Genomic DNA, 6,420 nt, shown 5'->3' with positions numbered 1-6,420 from the left:
ATGTGGAATCCAGACTGGGGCCTACCTATGGCAAAAGCCTCCGAATGCTACCCAGGGGGAACTGCTAGGATGTTGGACCAGAAAATTTCCATTTAAGATACAATTACTAGCTGGCTATTGGGATTTGAAACTGCTTATAAGACTGAAAAACATAAAGTAATCTGACACCTGAAATACCCATAATGATTCAGGTGATGTTAGAGAAACACTCTAATAAGGAAGGCAGTGCCACGTGTTCCCTAATAACATGGAAATGATTTGTGCCGGAATATGCTACCAGGGGAATCCAAGGAGGTACTCTTTGTATTCACAAGCAGGTAGCCTCTTTTCCCCTAGGGCCAATTTTGGAAACACATGTGGAGCTCCTGGATCCTATGATCACATGACCACATGGGTGGTAACTTGGCCCACAGGTATCAGCTCTACCTCCAGAGGAGCTAGAGACTAAGGTCAGCAACAAGGACAGTCTTGTCTGCATTACCAACCCTCGATGAAAATTCTGGACACCAAAGTTTGCGTGAGCTTCCCTGGTAGGCAACACTCCATGTGTATTGTCATACGTAGTTGCTGAGGGAAATCAGTGCCGTCCACAGGACTCCACTGGACAGGACAACTAGAAGGTCAGTGCCTGGTCTCTCCTAGACCCTGCCCTATGCGCCTTCTTCTACTGCTGGTTTTAATCTGAATCTTTTGCTGTAATACACTGTAACCATGAACATAACAACATTGCTGAGTTCTGTGCATTCTTCTAGTGAAATACTGAACCTGAGGGGAGTTTTGGAGACATCTTGAACTGAATCATATATTTTGCTTCATTTTCTAGTTTTGGAGTGCAGGAAGGAAACCGGGACCTTTTATTAATCACTGCCTGAGAAAGAAATTGGACTCTGATTCTTAATAGAGTCAATGGTTTTTAATTACTACCAATATTTAATTTGATGCTAAATTTGGCCCAGATTTGGGTGATGGGAATACCTGAGCTACAGCGTGTGTGTGTGTGTGTGTGTGTGTGTGTGTGTGTGTGTGTGTGAAAATTATTCTTTGAGAATTTCCTTGTTTCCAAATGCAAGAATATTTTCAGGCACATGTTGCACCTTTTCTGTCCCAGCTTGGAATCAGCTTCTCCAAGGATTCTGGTTCCTTTCATTAGAAAATGGTATTTGTAAATAAACAATTGAGCACCAGCTGTGTTCTCTACTACTGGTAAGTCATTGATTGTCAGAGTTGGGGGAGGCTAGGAGATGTACACACGTATAAATTTCTATATACTTTGATTTCTTTAACTATGATCATACCTATAGAGATATCACACCTATCTTTGGAATTGTGAGGCTCTGAGAGCACTCTCCTTGGGGCTTTTATTTAAATGCAGACTATAGGATACAGTTGGATAAAGAGCATTCCAGCATTGAGGGTTAAAGACATATCTGGGCAGAAGACCCTCAGGATCCTTATTCACAACCAGACATGCCTCATGTATGGATTGAACCACTAAGATCTGTGTGATGATGCAGCTTGACTTTAGGAGAGCTGGAAGCGTAAGTTCTCAGCAGGAACTTTAAGGCCCCCTGGTTCCATGACATGAGCCAGGTGAAAGCCATCAGGAAAGAAACCAACCTTGGGAGAATTTAAGACGTTAAGGAGTACGTTGTATTCCCACTGCCTTTATCTTGGTGAAGAGTCAAACTAGATATGCAGATGTCCGCAGAGATAAGAATAAAATGATCTCTATCCTCCATAGTTATCCCCTCTTGGTTAAGTGTTTTTAATTATAAATCACACATTCTTAGTCCTTTGCCTACATCACTGCAAAAAGACAGCTGCCAAAATATTAAGTATGTGTGCATCATATGAGGTGTGGCTATTGGGTTTTTAAAGATTTTATTTACTTGAGAGAGAGTGAGACAGAGATAGTGACAGAGATAGCAAGAGGGGGAGGAGAGGGAGAAACAGACTCCCCACTGAGCAGGGAGACCAACGCGGGGCTTGATTCCAGGACCCTGGGATCGTGACCTGAGCTGAAGGCAGATGCTTAACCAACTGAGCCAACCAGGCACCTTAGGTGTGGCTATTGGTTTAAAGAAAATTTCAAAAACAAAATATCCCAGCAACAAAGGTATTTGTAATCATGTACAAGATTGGTAACTATTTTACCTCTCCATCACCAAGATTTGAACTTTAAGAAAGGTATCAGTATAAAAACAGAATTACCATATGATCCAGTTTAATTCCACCACCGGGTATTTACCTAGAGAATAGGAAAACCCTAATTCAAAAGATATATGCACCCTATGTTTATTGCAGCATTATTTACAATAGCCAAATTATGGAAGCAACATCTGTCCATTGATAGATGAATGGATAAAGAAGATGTGGTATATATACACAATGAAATATTACTCACCCATTAAAAGAATGAAATCTTGCCATTTGCAACAACACAGATGGACCTAGAGGGTGTTAAGCTAAGTGAAATAAGTCAGTCAGAGAAAGACAAATACCATCTGATTTCACTCATATGTGGAATTTAAGAAACAAAACAAAAATATAGTCAACACACTGATGGTTACCAGAGGGGAGGGGGGGGGGTGGGTGAAAAAGGTGAACGGGATTGAGAGTACACTTATCATGATGAACACTGAGTAATGTACAGAATCGTTCAATATGCTGTACACCTAACACTAATAAAACACTGTACATTAATTACACTGTATTTCAATTTTAAAAAATTGTAATAAATTAATTAAAGGTATCAGGTTAATTAAATTTGAAATTATATATATATATTTTTAAAGATTTTATTTATTTATTTGACAGAGAGAGACAGCCAGTGAGAGAGGGGACACAAGCAGGGGGAGTGGAAGAGGAAGAAGCAGGCTCCCAGCGGAGCAGGGAGCCCGATGCGGGGCTCGATCCCAGAACGCTGGGAACACGCCCTGAGCCGAAGGCAGGCGCTTAACGACTGAGCCACCCAGGCGCCCCTGAAATTATATTATTTTTAACTAATTCTAGTCCCCCTTTTGACCAAACATATTCTGTTGAGAGAGCATCCATAGAGGTTTTAATTCAGTTTCCCAATATGCTTTATAATCTCTATCCATATTACCACAGATTTTGTTAGAATCCATTAAATTAATCTTATCAGTTATACCAGTATTACACCAAATAACAATTAAATTATGAATTAGACAAAGATCATTACAAAATAAGTCAGATTTAGAGTAGTCTTTTCTTGGCCTTCCCCTCCAAAAGGGGCCTTTGCCCATACAATAGACACCATCATGGAATGGAGTTTAAATCAAGGGCCAAGTGTCAGCCAGATTATTGAAATCTTCTTGTGAGGGCACAGTATCTGCATACTGGGTCTATCTCTAATGAATGCTTTGGCTTCCCACTGGAAAAGAAGGCATTAGCCAAATCCAGAACAAAATACTGGTATCTCTGAGCGTGTAGCGTAACTTCAACTGCAGATAGCGTATCAGATACAGCTGATGATTTGGGGTCCAGGGTGGGGGTTAAAACTATCAAGTCCTCCAAAATCTATAGTTAACCTCTCTGATCCATCAGCTTTTCTTACATACCATGAGACCATTAACTGGGATTTTGTAAACACTAACACAGCTGCATCTAAAAGATCCCGGGGTGCCTGGATGGCTCAGTTGGAAGAGCATGCAACTCTTGATGACAGGGTACTGAGTTTGAGCCCTCATGTTGGGTGTAGAGATTACTTAAATAAATAAATAAATAAATAAATAAATAAATAAATAAAAGCTTTAGAATATTTTTTAAATTAAAAAAAAAATCGAAGATCCTTAACTAGGGGCACCTGGCTGTCTCAGTCAGTAGAGAATGTGACTCTTGATCTTTGGGGTCCTGAGTTCAAGTCCCACGTTGGACGTAGAGCTTACTTAAAAAAAAAAAGGACTAAGTAGATTTATATAACATCACATCCATTCCAGTAACGCACTATGGTCAGGGGGAGGCAACAACCACACATGGTTTCTGTCCAGAATTCCTTTGTGGGCGATGCTTTCACCTGTAAGCCTTCTACAACAGCATCACAGTCCTGTAATAGTTCCCTCTCACTTTTCATTGGAAGTTATAACAACACATAGATCATCAAGCCTAGCAACTGTGTATTTTTTACTGCCCTCAGGCCGTGTTACCAATACCAATGAAAGTAGACTTGGGGCCCCTGCTGGAAGGTCAGGAGACCCTGGCCTGCCCATCATTCAGTCATAATCCTCTGCATTTCCCTGCCTGGTTATAATAAGAACAGGTTCTGAGATTATGCCTCTTCTTTATAATCTTAATATTTTAGAAGTTTATTGTGACTAAGATAAATTGAATTTGTTCCAGTTCTTTGAACAGATTACCAATTTCTTAGTGATCCATCAAAATTTTAGTAACTATTCTATCTACCTTCTCCTTTTTAAAGATGTCACTCTTTGGGGTGCCTTGGTGGCTCAGTCGGTTAAGCATCTGCCTTCGGCCCAGGTCGTGATCTCAGGGTCCTGGGATGGACACCCACATTGGGCTCTCTGCTCAGCAGGGAGCCTGCTTCTCCCTCTCTCTCTGCCACTCCCCCTGCTTGTGCGCTCTCTTTCCCTGTCAAATAAATAAATAAAATCTTTAAAAAAAAAGTTTAAAAACATCACTTTTAATCAACCACCTGAACATTTTTATCTGATTTATTCTGAGATTTCTCCCATCTCTTTTATTTATAGTTATCTTTCTTCTGAATCATCTTTACCTTTCCCCCAGCATTAAACCCCACTCAAGAGAGCTGAACAGAGATGCGTAACATCATGCCTCACATCATACCGTCTCCCCTTTTATCATGTCAATCAGCTGGCTCAGAGGGATAGCGATAGAAGGTATGGTATCATACTGAACCACAGGCTGTAATCTACAGCTTTAAGAGCCTCTAGCTGCTTCTCGGATGCCTTTATCTTTGCCAGAAAAGGCGGGGGGCAGCCAAGGAACCACATTCTTGGCTGGCATCCCCTCAGTTCGTATTTGATTTGCGATCCATTTAGCACGGACCTACAGACTCCAGTTCTCACTTATGTTTTTCCTCCGGTTTCTGAGAGCGGCACTTGTGCATACGCAACCCAGGGGTGGCCTGGAAACCAGCCTGTGAACGAAAATCCTTCTTCATCAGCCTCTGTCATCTTTCTTCCTGTGCAGTAAGTCTTTTTTTTTTTTTTTTTTTTTTTAAGTAGGCTCCACACTCAATGCAGCGCTTGAACTCACAATCCTGAGATCAAGAATCACATGCTCTACCAACTGAGCCAGGCAGGCGCTCCCCTCTTAGTCATTATTATTTAAATTATGATCAGGGGTCATGTTAAATATCCCATCCTCATCACCAACTACAAACACTTCACAAGTATTGTAAGTGAAAATATTTGCAAGACTCCACAGAACATACTCACATGAGGTTTTCTTAAAAGCAAAGGATATAACATAGCAAGAGAAAGAAATGCAGGGCCATATTGGGGGTCAAAGATCCACGCGGTTTCCCAGATTCTTATTCACACACTCTTGTGATTCACTCCCAGATTAAGCCACAAATATGTGAATGAAGAACCTGGCTTCCAGAGAATCAGAAGACTCCAGCAGGAGTTTTTGTGCCTTTCTGGTAACACAGTCAAGCCAGACTATCTAACCATTATGTCAATTGGAAACCATGAGCAACCAAACTGGGACTAGGTGTGGTCAGAAAATTTTTGGATATTAAACAATACATAATAAATCCCATGGCCCTTATCTTAGCAGATTGTCAAAGATAGATACTCAGAAGTCCCTAGAAATAAAGTTAGAACTTTTTCAGTCCAATTTTAAACTAATTCTATCTTAGATGAAACAAATGCACAATGTATCAAAATGTGGGGAATTCTGCTAACATAGTAATTATAGGGAAACTTAAAAAATGACTACATTAAAAGGGAGTTCTCAAATAAATAACATAGTCTACCTTAAGAAAATAGGAAAAAGACAGGGGCGCCTGGGTGGCACAGCGGTTAAGCGTCTGCCTTCAGCTCAGGGCGTGATCCCGGCGTTATGGGATCGAGCCCCACATCAGGCTCCTCCACTATGAGCCTGCTTCTTCCTCTCCCACTCCCCCTGCTTGTGTTCCCTCTCTCGCTGGCTGTCTCTCTGTCAAATAAAATAAATAAAATCTTTAAAAAAAAAAAAAGAAAATAGGAAAAAGACAAATTAAATCCTATGGGCAACCCTATTTACTCCATCATCTCTCTCTCGTGCCTTGGGAGTAGTCCCGCCTCTGGCAGCATAAACTGGCAACTCAGGAAAGCTGTTTCTGTGAGTCACCAAGAACACTGAGTAAGTCGGGACGCCTGGGTGACTCAGTCAGTTGAGCGTCTGCCTTCAGCTCAGGTCGTGATCCCAGGGTCC

This window comes from Ursus arctos, unplaced genomic scaffold (assembly GCF_023065955.2).
Source record: "Ursus arctos isolate Adak ecotype North America unplaced genomic scaffold, UrsArc2.0 scaffold_19, whole genome shotgun sequence".
In the NCBI taxonomy this organism is placed as follows: Eukaryota; Metazoa; Chordata; class Mammalia; order Carnivora; family Ursidae; genus Ursus; species Ursus arctos.
This window is presented reverse-complemented; position numbering follows the sequence as displayed.